This window comes from Simochromis diagramma, unplaced genomic scaffold, assembly GCF_900408965.1.
Source record: "Simochromis diagramma unplaced genomic scaffold, fSimDia1.1 OVJJ01000802.1, whole genome shotgun sequence".
NCBI classification, from domain to species: Eukaryota; Metazoa; Chordata; class Actinopteri; order Cichliformes; family Cichlidae; genus Simochromis; species Simochromis diagramma.
The window spans coordinates 24664661-24679889 of record NW_024387492.1 but is presented as its reverse complement, the minus strand read 5'-3'; the positions used below and the strand labels follow the sequence as shown (position 1 = coordinate 24679889).

The 15229-nt window shown below is 48.3% G+C and overlaps 1 pseudogene; it reads right to left on the bottom strand.

Moving 5' to 3' along the window:
- Positions 1–9710: 9710 nt before the first annotated feature.
- LOC120724619 lies at positions 9711–11786 on the bottom strand (annotated as a pseudogene).
- Positions 11787–15229: the final 3443 nt, after the last annotated feature.

The window sequence follows — 15229 nt, the reverse complement described above, 5'->3', positions numbered from 1 at the left end:
GTCTTACCAAACAGATTCTGAGATCATACACTACAGTTTCGTGCTAGTTCTGGTCATTTTTCTCCCCTTTGCCCCCCACTTTTTTCACCTGTATTTGGAGACCCAGCAACTGGCTCCCTTGTTTACGTGAGGGATCAGCTGGTAGCGCTGCGCCCTGCAGCTGCACTATTCTATTGTGGTTTTTTTAACGTTTACTCTTAAACTTGAACTTTCTGCCATGACCTAAAATTTTCTCACATGTGGGACTAAAAAGGTTTATGTTGTCTTATTATTTACTCTGTCCTGTTTTGGTTTATGTGTAATGTAGGTGAATGAGCTGAATACCTAATTTAAAATATTGCATACATAAATGGGGGATGTGATTGATTATTTTTTATATATATATATATATATATATATACACACACATGCACACGTACACATACACACACGGGTGGTGGGGGCGGCATCACGGGCTTCTCCAAAAAAAGGTTGCTCGTACTTGTGCTGCCCCGACATCAGCCAGCGCATTTTGGAGATGGCATAGGCACCGGTCGGTTTTCTGCCGCCCATTTGCAGGGAGTAAGGGCGCCCTCCGTTTGCGAGGTGTGCCTGCTGCTTGCAGCACAGGGAGGAGAGGTCATCTCCACTTTATACAGTACAGTATATAGAGAGACGAGATGACGAGGCTCCAGTTACAGCAGTGCAAGTAAACAAACAATAAATAGAAGAAGAGTAAGAAGATAAATATACACTTTAGGACTAGGGGTAATGGGGTCAATAACAGTTTAAAATTTATAATTTACAGTTTGATGATTTAAAGTCTGGAAGCAAAAACTCTGGTGTGGGAGGAGTTCGGAGAGGCCATGGAAAAAAACTTTCGGACTGCCTCGAAGAGATTCTGGCAAACCGTGAGGCGTCTCAGGAGGGGAAAACGGTGCTCTACCTGCACTGTGTATAGTGCTGGTGGAGCGCTGCTGACTTCGACTGAGAAAATTGTCAGGCGGTGGAAGGAGTACTTCGAGGACCTCCTTAATCCCACTGACACGTCTTCCGAGGACGAACCAGAGTCTGGGGATGAGGGGGATGACCATCCAATTTCCGGGGGCGAGGTCACTGAGCCACTTAAACAACTCCTTGGTGGCAGAGCCCCTGGTGTGAGTGAGGTCCACCCCGAGTTCCCGAAGGCTCTGGGTGTGTAGGGCTGTCCTGGCTGACATGCCTCTACAATGTTGTGTGAAGATCAGGGGCAGTATCCCTGGACTGGCACACCGGGGTGGTGGTCCCCATTTTTAAGAAGGGGGACCAGAGGTTGTGTTCGAACTACAGGGGGATCACACTTCTCAGCCTCCCTGGGAAAGTCTATGCCAGGGTGCTGGAAAGCAGAGTTCGTCCGCTAATTGAACCTCAGATACAGGAGGAACAATGCAGTTTTCGTCGTGTTTGCAGAACACTGGACCAGCTGTTTATCCTCTCAAGGATACTTGAGGGTGCATGGGAGTTTTCCCAACCAGTCTACATGTGTTTTGTGGACTTGTTTTGGCATTCAACCGTGTCCCTCGGGGTGTCCTGTGGGAGGTGCTGTGGGAGTATGGGGGGTCTGGACCCATTGCTACGGGCCATTTGATCCCTATACAATCGTTGCAAGAGCTTGGTTCGCATTGCCGGCAATAAGTCGGACTCGTTCCCGGTGGGTGGGAAAGGGCAGCCCTTTGTCACCAATTCTAATCATAATTTTTATGGACAGGATTTCTAGGCGCAGCCAAGTGGCGGAGGGCTTTCACTTATGTGGCCTTAGAATCTCATCTCTGCTTTTCGCGGAAGATGTGGTTCTGTTGGCTTCAACAGGGTGAAGGCCTCCAGCTCGCACTGGAATGGCTTGCAGCTGAGTGTGAAACAGCGGGAATGAGGATCAGCACCTCCAAATCTGAGGCCATGGTTCTCAGCCGGAAAAGGGTGGAGTGCCCACCCCAGGCCGGGGATGAGTTCCTGCCCCAAGTGGAGGAGTTCAAGTATTTCGGGGTCTTGTTCGTGAGTGATGGGAGAAGGGAGCCGGAGATCGACAGATGGATTGGTGCTGCGGCCACAGTGATGCAGACGCTGCACCGGTCCGTCGTGGTAAAGAGGGAGCTGAGTGTAAAAGCGAAGTTCTCAATTTACCGGTCGATCTACGTCCCTACCCTCACCTATGGCCACGAGATGTGGGTAGTGACCAAAAGAACGAGATCGCGGATACAAGCGGCGGAAATGAGCTTCCTCCGAAGGGTGGCTTCTCACCTTATCTCCCTTAGAGATAAGGTGAGAAGTTCAGCCATTCGGGGGCTCAGAGTAGAGCCCTCTACGTTGAAAGGAGCCAGCTGAGGTGGTTCGGGAATCTGACAAGGATGCCTCCTGGGTGAGGTGTTCCTGGCATGTCCCACAGGGAGGAGGCCCCGGGGCAGATCCAGGACACGCTGGAGAGATTATATCTCTCGGCTGGCCTGGGAACGCCTTGGTGTTCCCCTGGATAAGCTAGAGGAGGTGGCTGGGGAGAGGGAGGTCTGGGCTTCTCTGCTTAGGCTGCTGCCCCCACGACCCGGCCCCAGATAAAGCAGAAGAAGATGAATGGATGGATTTAAAGTCTCACACACAACCTGTCGACAGGGGAGGGGGCCCTGTCGACAGAAAAGAAGAGGAGAAATGAGGAAAAGATACAGGTAAGCAGATGTGTCATTGAACAATTGCAGGCCTGAAACAATCAGAATCATATTAAGAATACTTTATTAATCCCTAAGGAAATTATGTGGGTTACATTTGGTCCAAGAAGAAATTCTAAAAACAGCAACAGACTAAACTCCAAACAATACATTATGTTACAGATTTTACACATTTAAGAAATAGCACTAATATATACAGATCACTCAAGTATAAATATCAAGGATTAGCAGAAATGATTATAAATAAATATCAAGAAAATTAACAAGAATATTCCAGAGTATAAAAGAGCATGTGTAAAAAGGGTGTGACTATTGCAGTGTTTACAGTGTATTAGATGGAGGAATTGTACAGGGAGATGGCGACGGGCAGGAATGATTTCCTGTGTCGTTCAGTGGTGCTTTTTGGTAATGTCAGTCTCTCGCTGAACATGCTCCTGTGACTAGCCGGTACGTCATGGAGTGGGTGGGAGTTATTATCCACGACTGTCCTTATCTTGGACAACATCTGCCTCTCAGACACACCCCTAATGGAGTCCAACTCCAATCCACAACATTACTGGCCTTGTGGATCAGTTTATTTATTTATTCTGTTGGCGTCTGCCAGAGGGCGTGTTCGCCCAGGGCACCAAACAGTCTAGGACCGCCACTGCACACTCGTACACAGACACACACGCGCACACACGCACACACACACACGTATACATGTATATGTAAATGTTACAGCAGTTGATATTGATAAACACAACTATAAAACATTTACAGTAAAGAGTTAACTGAAAAAAAAAACAGTATAGTAGGTCTTGAATTGGCTCAGTACAGTGCAACAGTGTGACAGTGGTGACAGTGCACAGCTGAAAAAAAAAGTGTTAACATTAGAGAGCAGATTACTTTTCCCTAGACAGATTGTACAAACCCAGTTCTGAAAATACCAGACTCCCGTGTAAAATGTAAGAAAAAAAGAGAGAGAGACAGAAGAAAGCAGTGATTTGCGTATCTCAAAGCCATTATTTATTCACAGTGTAACAAAGAAAATATGTCATATGTTTAAACCTAGACTATGTCGTTAAAAATAACTCCTTTTGAATTTGATGGCAGTAATATGTTTCAAAACAGTTGGTATGGGGCGAGAAAAGGCTGATTACATGATTCGATATTAAAACAGCATCTTAGTGAAGCAGAGTTGCTCCGAAGGAAATGTGGGCAGAGGTTGATCAATCTGCAAAAAACTCCATTAACAAGGCTTGTGTCTAGACACTGTCCCACAGGCTCGTTATTAGCAAGCAGAGGTGATGCAGATCAATTTTACAAATCAAATTTATTAAGAAAAACTACTACTGCTGTGGTCGGCATGAAGCTGGACACTCTGGTGACAGTGGCAGAGAAAAGGACACTAAAGAAACTGCTGGACATTATGGACAATGCTGGGCATCCTCTGCACACGGCCATAAACAACCACAGGAGTCTGTTCAGTGACAGATTGCTTCTCACAAAGTCAAGAACCAACAGACTTCAAAACTCCTTTGTCCCACATGCCATCAAACTGTTTAACTCCTCTCTGGAGGGGAGAGGGAGTGGAAACAGGAGGACAAAGGGGGAACAACTACGCTGTAGTGCCTTTTCACTGCAGTGCTTAGCCGCCTAATGCTCTCTGCCTTGGATGGGAAAAGAATGACAAATGGCTCCGAATACAAAACAGTACTTTGATAAAAGTTAAGGTCTCCACTTATTTCAGAAAAAATCATTCTGTTATTTATTTGCTTTATCATGCTCTCCTCCGGCCATCTCTGCACTGTGTGGGTGATTGGTGACTCCCTGCGCACTAAGGGCTGTACACAGGGTCAAGGTGCACCAGATTGTGATCAGATCTTCCCGGGGCATGGGTAATGTATGCCACTTTTGCATTGGCATGTACAATGTTTTATTGTCTATGGTGGCGCAGGTCACATACTGGGTGAAGGTGGGCAGTGTGGAGTCCAGTGAGACATGATTAAATTCCCCTGGTATTAGAAGAAGGGCTCTTGGAGATTGCGTTTGCAGTCTGCTGACCAGAATAGAGAGAGTCACAGGCTGCATCCACGCATGCTAATGGCTAACAGCTCAATGTATGCGTTGCAGTTGTATGTAATGTATGCGTTCACAGCGATGTGCCCAGGGATACCCCATTTGTCGTTTAATAAACACTGCCAGTCCCCCTCCTTTCCTCTCACCTCTGTCTCTTGTCCTGTCTGCCCGCAGCAGCTGGAAGCCGGGCAGCCTACTCACAGAGGAAGTACCGGGCAGTGCTGGGGTACTGCTACTGTGACCGGGTTAGCATCATTAGCTTCTCAATCTTACAAGGGAGCGATCTCACATTTCAAATGGTTATCCGGTCGTTAAGTGATGACGTGACAAATCCTACTTCCGGGCCTAAATTAGTCTGCGTTTAATATGGCTTTTGTGTTGTTAACATGTTTAATGTTATGTATTTTCTTCTATTTAATCTCAAAAAGCTCCTAAAACAGTCAGTGATCAGTGTTGACCTCCCTCGGCTTTTATTAGCGCTAATCATTTATTTAAGCTCAGTTTTTAAAACCTTAGGATGTAACTACAGCCCAGCCCACGCAGCAGTATATGAATGACTAACTTCATATTGTGGATGGTAGAGCAGGGCGATATGGCCAAAAATATTTATCACGATATATATTTGAAAATTTGCGATAACAACATAACTGACGATATAATTGATGCGAGACAAAATACAACTCCACAATTTTACTAGCGCAAAAAGATAACCTTCCATTTATTTTCACTTAAACAAGAAGCTGGTTTTTATGTACATTAAAGCTTTATAAAAATGTAACAGTGCAAATGCAAATTCCTTGCTGAAAGTTTAACCAAAAGGCATTTCCAGTAGAAATGGGCTGACATATCCTGAGCCATGTATAATATCCACTGAAGTTAAAAAGAGGTGCTTTGCAACATTAAACTGCAGTGTGCAGTACGTATTTTTCGGACCATAAGGTGCACGAGATTATAAGGCACATTAAGCGAAACAAAGCAGTCAGATAAATCAAACTTTATTAAACTCATTCTTCTTGCTTCCTCCACTTCTGTACCATTGATTCATTAATGTTGAATTCTCTGGCAGCTGCTCTATTCCCATGTTGTTGCAGTATATTAATGACTAACCTTGTATTGTGGATGGATTATCTCAGTTGTTCTCCTGACTGAAGTTTGGTCCGTTTAGAGCATCCTGCCATGCAATTGCATTTGTCTCTAACCATCAGGAACCTTCACGTTAACTTTTATCGAGTGGAAAAGTGTTAGCGTTCATCCTCCAGCTTCACTGTTTATGTTATGCTAACATAGCTGTGTCGCTAGCGGTCATGTAGCACATCATTATATACCAGCTAGCCAAACTTCAATAACCCTACAAACGTCACTGCTGTTTAGTTTTCTGTCTTCATTTATGTTTGAAGTGATAACAGAGCTGTACGTTTTAATTTGTTTCCAAAACCCCGCAGTCAGGACATGCTATATTGTATTTAGATAGAAGCTAGCGAGCTAACTTCCTGCTAACTTCTAACTCCGTTAGATGTCATAAATTCCGTTTTCATGGATGCCTGGATGTTAAACTCAATTGTTACACCTGGTAGAGCAGAACGCTGATCATTTTATTAAAGATGAAAGACTTTAGACAGTTTTTCAACTCTCAGTAATGCCATAGTGATCATTTGATATATGGACCTGCAGCGGAGTTTAGGCCCAGACACGGCTAGTGACATCAGACTTAACGGAAGAAGAAGAGGAGAAGAAGGGAGAGATGGTCTGTAACGTCTCCTTCTCGAGCGACGACACCCCCATCTCTTCCCCCTCACTGGGGATGTCGGGTCTGTCTGCCGGTGTTCTGACAAAACGTCCTACTTTGGCAAAATGTCCTACTGTAAGTAGTTTATGCACATTTCTGCTGTCACAGTGTCATTCCAGCACAAATGTAAGTAGGTATGACGGTTTGCCACTTAACTTTGCCCATCAGAGTATGCTTGTAGCTCATAATTAAAAAGCCAGGACGGTTTGCCACTTCATTTTAGCCGTTAAAGTATGCTTGTAGGTCACATTCACAAAGGTAGCATGGTTTGGCACGTAATTTTACCCGTCAGAGTATGTGTCTAGCTGTTATTAACAAAGGTAAGATGATTTGCCACTGAATTCTAGCTGTAAAATTATGCTTCTAGCTCATATTCACAGAGGTAGGATGGTTCGCCACTTAATTTTAGCTGTTAACGTATGCTTGTACGTTACATTTACAGAGGTAGGACGGTTTGGCACTTAATTGTACCCATCAGAGTATGTTAATAGCTTATATTCACATAGGTAGGATGGTTCGCCACTGAATTTCGTGTTGTGCGCATGCGTAGAAACAACAGGTAGGATGGTTTGTCAGGTAGGATGGATTCCCAGAACACCGGTAGCGCAGCTGCAGGGCGCAGCGCTAACAGCTGATCCCTAACATAAACAAAGGAGCCATGCGCAGGGTCTCCAAATACGGGTGAAAAAAGTGGAGACAAAAGAAGAGAAAAGTAAACAGAACTAGCACGAAATGGTAGTGCATGGTGGCAGAATCTAATTGCTAAGATGTAAGTCAAAAGTTAAGAGAAGTAAAGAGGAACATATTAAAAAAGCTCAGAAATGAGCAGAACTGTCGTAACTGACCTCCCAGCCCATTGTTCCTTCAGTGGGCTGGTTTCAGTCATTATGCAAATGTACTGTTTATAAGATTGGGGAAACCTGCAGTCAGCTGAGACTGAAGAAGTCACTTGGATGAGTGGCGAAACGTTTCTCCCACAAAACGCTATGTCCAGATGAACAGAATCAATTTTTGGAGATTTACTTACCTGGATGATTGAGCATGCATCAAGATGTCGTAACAGACACAGTTAAGGTTTCAGAAAAAGCATTCTGTCTGCTAGATTATGCTTTAAACATATCAAAATGCATAGTGGGATTATAATACAAGTGAATACTGTGACAAACATTGGTACCGAATAGGCAATCACTTAGCAGCAAGGTGAATCTGTAATGAATTAGTATGGTCTGCACTTCCTTTTCTTTGATTGGGTGAAATCTGTTGAAAGTAATTGGATGAGGGCACCATGAGGACTGCCCTGCATAATTTCAAGAAAAAAGGCGTTTTAAACGCTGACACAGAACGCTGTAAAAAAAACCAAACAAAAACAAAACAACGCTGTTTTTATCCGTCTTTGAACGCCGTTTTCTGCCGAGTGATGTAAAAAGCGGCGTTCAAAGAATGCCACTCAGATGGGGCGTTCAAGGAACCAGTCTGTGGCGTAAAAAACAGCATTCTGTCGGAACAAACGCCGTTTTTTATGGCCTTTTGAATAATTAAACACAGTTTTTACGCCATTTCTTAACCAAACAGGTTAGAAAAGTGGCGAATTTTTGCCCTGATATCTTGCCATAGATTACCTTAAAATAACAGGGCTACGTGCAGTGATGCTAATGTCACGCCTGTCACCCTGTCTGTAATCAGTCCAGACTCGACTTCCTGCAGCTGCTGGTTTCCACATTCTTCCACCCCATGATGGCTCTGGGAGATGTTCATTGGCTCCTGGTTCAATCCGATGTTTCAGCGAAATTGCTGAAGGACAGTGCTGATGTGACTAATGGAAGGAGTTGTAGTGATGATGCGAGAGGCAGGGTTTGGGGCCAGCTGCAGGTATGTATGGGCCTGAGAGGAACACCACAGAGAACACAGTTCGAGTCATCGATGTAACAAAGGAGTGAAAGAAAAAGGCAGTGCTACTGGTTGTGACAGGGGCCCAGACTCAAAGCCGTCAACGCCATGCGTATCATATATGTTCTTTTTCTAACTTCGCTCGGTGTTTCACTATGGGAATCGCCTCGGCGTGACCAACTATGGAAGCTCCAATGACACCACGTCTGTCTATGACAGACCTGTCGAGCCGTGCTCAGGGCTCCGCCCCCTCATGCTAACACGGCCGACCAGCTCCTCCTAACTCATTCCAAGCAGATTTCTTTCCGTGCCTAAGCAAGGAGGGAAGTGTTGGTGAAACACCTCACTCTGTTATCAAAGAACCAGGGATTACGTTAAGTAACCCAACGTTCTTTTTCTAACTTCTCGGTGTTTCACTATGGGAGATATGGCCCACTCCCGGATTGCGCCAGCTCCCGAAGCTACTCTCCAATGCTACTCCAGTATCTCAGGTCAAACCTGAGGCACCAGAATCCAGCACTGTCTGAGCCAGGGATTACTGTGCAACATCCAGCTCTACAATCTCTACAATCCAATGAGCTAGCCTCTGGCGTGATATGGTCCTTCCCTTGTGAGGGGAGGCCCAGGAAACAAACAGCTGATCCGACTTCCTGAATCCAGCTGTTCTGTCAACATAAGTCCCCAAGGCCCGGACAGGGCACAAAGTGTTCAGCCTCTGCTCCCTCCCTGAAGAGAATGGAGGGGGGTGAAAAGCTAGGAGCTCTACTGTAGAGCACCTGTATGACGTTTCCAACACTTTAGGGACAAAGGCTGGGTTAGGCCTCAGGAGTGCTTTAGTGAGTCCCGGGGCCAGCTGTAGACAAGAGGGGTGAATAGACAGAGCCTGTAATTCACTAACTCGCTTGGCTATGGTTAGAGCCAACAGCAGAGTGGTTTTAAGAGAGAGAAACTTCAACCCCACTGCCCCAATAGGCTCAAAGGGGTGGTGGGAGAGGGCGTCTAAAATGACTGACAGATCCCATAAAGGGACCAGTGGTCTAGAAACTGGGAGCGTTCGCCCCTCTCATGAAGCAACATACAAGGGGGTGCTGCCCGGCAGGTTTATCACCAAACCCCACGTGGCAGGCTGAAATAGCTGCTAAATAGACCTCTATGGTGGAAAAAGCTTTCCTTTTGTCCAGCAAGTCTTGAAGAAAACACAACAGCTCCACCACTGAACACTGAAAAGGGATAATCTGCTTTTCATGGCACCACTCTTCAAAAACACGCCATTTACTGCTGTAAATGGAACGAGTGGAGGAGGCTCTGGCATTCTGAATGGGTTCAATAACTTTCGGAGGCATGCCTGCTGCCTTCAAATTCCACCTTTCACGGGCCAGGCCCAGAGAGCAACCTGGTCTGGATGGGGATGGTATATCTCCCCCCGCGCGGCCATGGCTCGTCCACCAGAAGCTGGATGATTTCTGCTATCCAGTGTTTGGATGGCCACCGTGGAGCTATTAAAATCAGTGACAGCCCCTGATCCCTCACTCTGATCAGTGTTGGGGAGATCAGGCTGAGGGGAGGGAAAGCATACAGCAGAGTTTTTGGCCATGGATGGGCCAGCGCATCCACGCCCAGTGGTGCATGTGCGTCTGACAGGGAGAAAAACAGAGGGCACTGTGTGTTTTCTCGCGAGGCGAAGAGATCTACGGCAGCCCGGCCGTATCTCTGCCAAATCTGCTCCACCACCTGTGGGTGAAGCCTCCATTCTCCGAACAGTGAATTTCCTCTGGACAGGAGGTCCGCCCCCCTGTTCAGAATTCCTGGCACATGAGTTGCCCGAAGGGAGAGGAGCCGAGTACTGCTCCACATAATTATTTCCCTGGCTAACCTGTGTAGCTGCCAGGAACGGGTGCCGCCCTGGCGGTTGATATAAGCAACTACAGTGGAGTTGCCTGTTTTCACTAAAATATGTTGACCCCGGAGAAACGGCAGAAAATGCCGTAAGGCTAGGAGCACCGCGTGGAGCTCCAGCACATTTATGTGATTCAGAGCGAGTCTCTGTGACCAAACGCCATTCACTGCTCTGCCCATCATAGTTGCACCCCAACCTGACAGGGATGTATCTGTGGTCAGCGTCACCCTGGATGATACTGCCCCGAGAGGTACCCCCGCAGCGAGAGCTGTTGGGCTTCTCCAAGGCCGGAGAGCCGCGATACACGGCTGCGTTATTTTTACACCACGACTGAGATGTCAGCGAGGACACAGCTGCAGAGAAGCGACCGATCGCTGAAAATCTCTCATCATAAGCAGCCCCAAATGTACCACCGATATCACCGAGGCCATGAGGCCATGAGGCCGAGGAGGCGGAGACAGAGTCGGAATCGCACGACTTTCCCCAGCTGAAAACGGGAAAGACAGTGAGTGAAGGATGCGATCCTCCGCTCTGAAAGTGCGATACGATAAGAGATGGAGTCTATTCTGAGCCCTAGATACTCTGTAAACTGTGCGGGTTCCAAGTGGCTCTTTTCCAGGTTGATTGTGAACCCAAGCTCCGTGAGGTGATTCACTACCACCTTGGAGTCTTTGATCGCCTGTTTGCGCGATCGTGAGCATATTAGATAATCGTCTATGTAAGAGAATATTCTGATGCCACTGTTCCTTAACGGAGACAGCGCTGCCTCCACACAGTAAGAGAATATTCTGATGCCGCTGTTCCTTAACGGAGACAGCGCTGCCTCCACACATTTGCTGAACACCCTTGGAGCTAAGGATAGCCCGAATGGGATAGTTTGAAACTCGTACACTACGCTCTGATAAGCGAACCTGAGATATTTCCTGTGTGGAGGATAAATGGCGATGTGAAAATATGCGTCTGATAGGTCGATTGTAACAAACCAATCGCCTGTGTGAATTGAGCGACAAAGCGCCTTTTGTGTGAGCATTCTGAACATGTACTTTCTCAAATGCTTGTTTAACACACGCAGATCCAGAATAGGACGGAGCGACGTTCCGTCCTTTTTCGGGATGAGGAAATAGCGGGAGTAAAAACCCTGCTGAGCTTCTTCGCTCAGAACCACTCTGATCGCCTGTTTGTGCAACAGGGAGGATATTTCCTCCTCCAGCACATTCGCTGAATCATCACTGGCCACAGAAGCTAACACTCCGCCGAATCTCGGTGGTTTTGCCGCAAACTGTAGTCTGTAACCATGGGAAATGGTTGACAAGACCCAGGGATGAACTGCGCATGCGTGACACCGCTCCAGCCGCGCTGCGAGCGGGCCTCTGAAGACGCGGTAGCGTGACGTCACCCCTGTCTCCTGGAATGAGTTGGGGCTCTCCCCCTCGGGAAGAGCGTGAGCTCCCCCCGCTGGGAACAAAGACAAATTGCAGTGATTTTATTTTGTTCTTATTTTGAAACTGGGGGGACATTCTGCCCTTGGCAAACTGCCTGGCTGCAGAAATGCACGTTTTATTTCTTTTGTTACCCCCAAACCACAGTGAAGTGTCTGGTGACTCTGGGCAGTGCTTGGTGACACAGACAGAGTGCTTAGGAGTGTTTGGTGACACTGCGCCATTTGTCCACAAGTCTGTCCTCCCTGAACTGGAGGAGGAGACTGAGAGGGTGCTCCTGGTGAACTGGAAACTTCCGGAGACCCTGAACTTTGGAGTGATTTGGTTACCCCTTCTAACACCTTCCTTCTCTTTGGGGGAGAAAATAGGGGTGACACAGAATGCTGCAGGTGTGCTAGGCTGACCACTTCTTTTTCCCCTCTCCGGGGTGTGACGGCTTGTTCTTTGCAGCAACTGCTGCAAAGGAATGCTTGCCTCAAGGTCTTCGGTTCTCTATCTTGGCCTGGAGGGCACCCTGCTGGCCTCCTGCTCCTCTCTGCATTCTGACCCCACTCTGTCTCCCTCTCACAGCTGCTGCTGTTGCTGCAAAGCCAGCTCTTGGCACCTGCTGGGGCTGAGAGTTAGGTTTTCTGGGTAAGCAGAGGTTGAATGCTTCTCCCTCCTGCTTTCTGCCGGTGCTTGTTTCTCTCATTCTCTCCAGGGCTGGGCCAAAGAGACCCTTGGTTGGGTCATAGGCTGCATCCATGACCTCAGCCTTCTGAGCATCACCTAGGCCTGACAGGTTTAGCCACAAGGCTCTCTCGCCCGAGACTGCAAGGCCCATAACGCGGCCACACCCTTGGACTGCTCCCCTGGAGGAGCGAAGAATGAGATCATTAACCACGCAGATTTCATCCCAGAGGGCTGGGTTCGGGGAACCCGAGTCAAGCTGACGACCCATGTCTTCCAGAATTTCTGCCTGATATGCTGATAGCAGTGTGACTGCATTAAGCGAGCATACTGACTGTGCAGCATATTTGTACATCCTTTGATAAATAGATGCCGTGAGGCGATCTATCTTGTTGGGCAAAGAAATGCTAGAAGAAGCTGAGATTGCCCTGCGGTTAGGGTGAAGGTGATACGCCACTGAAGGTTCCACTGCTGGGGATTCGGTCAGCCCCAGTTCACCCAATCCCCTGGATCTCAAGCTTAGAGCAGCCCTTGGTCAGAAGCTTGCTTTTAAAAGGGCTTGACCAATAGCGACTCATTTCTTTCATGCAGGCCGGGACTGCTGGCAGAAGCTGCTTTCGATGGAGGCAAGGCTGGTGGGAGCCTCTTGCCATCATACAGGTCGCGTTCTGCCCCTTCGGCATCCTTGGCGGCCTGTCCATGGGATGCCTAGCTTGGCAGCAGCCCGTTTGCAGACCTCGTACAAATTGCTGTCCACCGGGGGTGCAACTTCAGCCCCACTCGGTGGCCTGGACTGCTGGGGAGGAAAGGTAGAGTCATCCTCCTGTTCCTCATCCATGTCCTCCAGGTCGAGGAGGTCGGAGTCGGCATCGCCCTCCGCGTCCTCGCCACCCGGCTCGCCCACGTTTTGATCGAGGACGTCCTCGAATGATGGGGGCATGAGCGGGGACTCTTCTTCCATCATGTCCGCCCAGATATCGCTCGTAGCAGTAGCAGCTGACAGGCAGGGGTCCTGACTGTTCGTTACTGCTACTCTCAGCCTCCTTTCCAGGACTTTCTCTGGCATCAAAGCACAGTGTGGGCATCCCTGAGGGTCCGCCAGTGAAGCCTGAGCATGCTTGGCACCCATACAGACGATGCACATTGGATGAGGGTCCCTGCCCGAGATGGTGGCACCGCATGATGCGGGGCACGGGCGGGAAGCAGCCTCTTTAGCCTTCGACTCTGACCTTTTGGAGGGAGTAGGAGCCGTAGACATGGTTAGCGGAAAGGGGTGAGACTAGGCTACACCAGGCTCGTCTCGACACGTTAGCCCGTAAGGAGCTAGGACTAGCAGTGGGTGTTAAATCCGATCTAGTCGCCGCGGGAGTCAGCTCATCGTGACACGTTAGCTGCACTCCGCTAGCCAATATCGTTAGCAACTTAATGCTAACCGAACCCTAGGTCGACCAACAAGCTAATGCGGTTCGTGGCCTGCTAACAAGTTAATGGTAGCCGGACACTGAACAAACAACTCGCTGTAACGCGTTAGCCAGAGTCACACAATGTCGGCTACCTCGCTAACTAAAACCAGGAACCGCTGGGACAGCTCGCCTGACGCGGTTGCTGTTCCACAGTGCAACTCTAAGTACACTTCTTTCAAAGGACCTACTCAGCACGATCCAAACTGGAACCGGAAAAACTGCGTTCGGCGACGTACTCCTACACGGGACGCCTGAGAACTGTTAAGCAGCTAATCAAGTTAGCCTGGATGCGCTGAGGGAGCTCAAAGTAGTTTCTCACGGGAAGAAAGCGAGAATGAGTTAGGAGGAGCTGGTCGGCCGTGTTAGTATGAGGGGGTGGAGCCCTGAGCACGGCTCGACAGGTCTGTCATAGACAGACGTGGTGTCATTGGAGCTTCCGTAGTTGGTCACGCCGAGGCGATTCCCATAGTGAAACACCGAGCGAAGTTAGAAAAAGAACATATATGATACGCATGGTGTTGACGGCTTTGAGTCTGGGCCCCTGTCACAACCAGTAGCACTGCCTTTTTCTTTCACTCCTTTGTTACATCGATGACTCGAACTGTGTTCTCTGTGGTGTTCCTCTCAGGCCCATACATACCTGCAGCTGGCCCCAAACCCTGCCTCTCGCATCATCACTACAACTCCTTCCATTAGTCACATCAGCACTGTCCTTCAGCAATTTCGCTGAAACATCAGATTGAACCAGGAGCCAATGAACATCTCCCAGAGCCATCATGGGGTGGAAGAATGTGGAAACCAGCAGCTGCAGGAAGTCGAGTCTGGACTGATTACAGACAGGGTGACAGGCGTGGATGTGGGTCAGGGTCGAGATCCAGAGCTCGGCCTGCGGATTTCACTTTAATCAGACCAAATCTCATGCCTCATGTCAGACTGCACTCCAGAACGGAGGTGAAAACTTTTCTGCCTGCGCTCTCAGACGTTACACTCGACACTGCTGCAGCCGGAGTCACGAGCTGTTCTTCTGCCCTCGGACAGGTCGGGACTCGTTTTAGGCTCGCTGTTCTGTAACTGACGGTTTTGTGAGTCACAGACATCTGCAGACTCGCACAGCAGTCACTGACTCAAATCTCCACCTGAAGGAATGTGTCTGAGTTCACTAATCGGCAGATCTGAAGCCTGCTGCACTAAAACTGTTACTAACATCAGAGGAAACATTTGTGAAGGTCCGAGTCCACCGAGCAGGAAAACACAGGCACGAATACATCAAAATCAAACATGTTTCAAAGCCAGTAATGAACAAGTGCACAGATTTAGTTCCTCTGGTGCTGTGGAGCTCTGCTGCCCCCGAG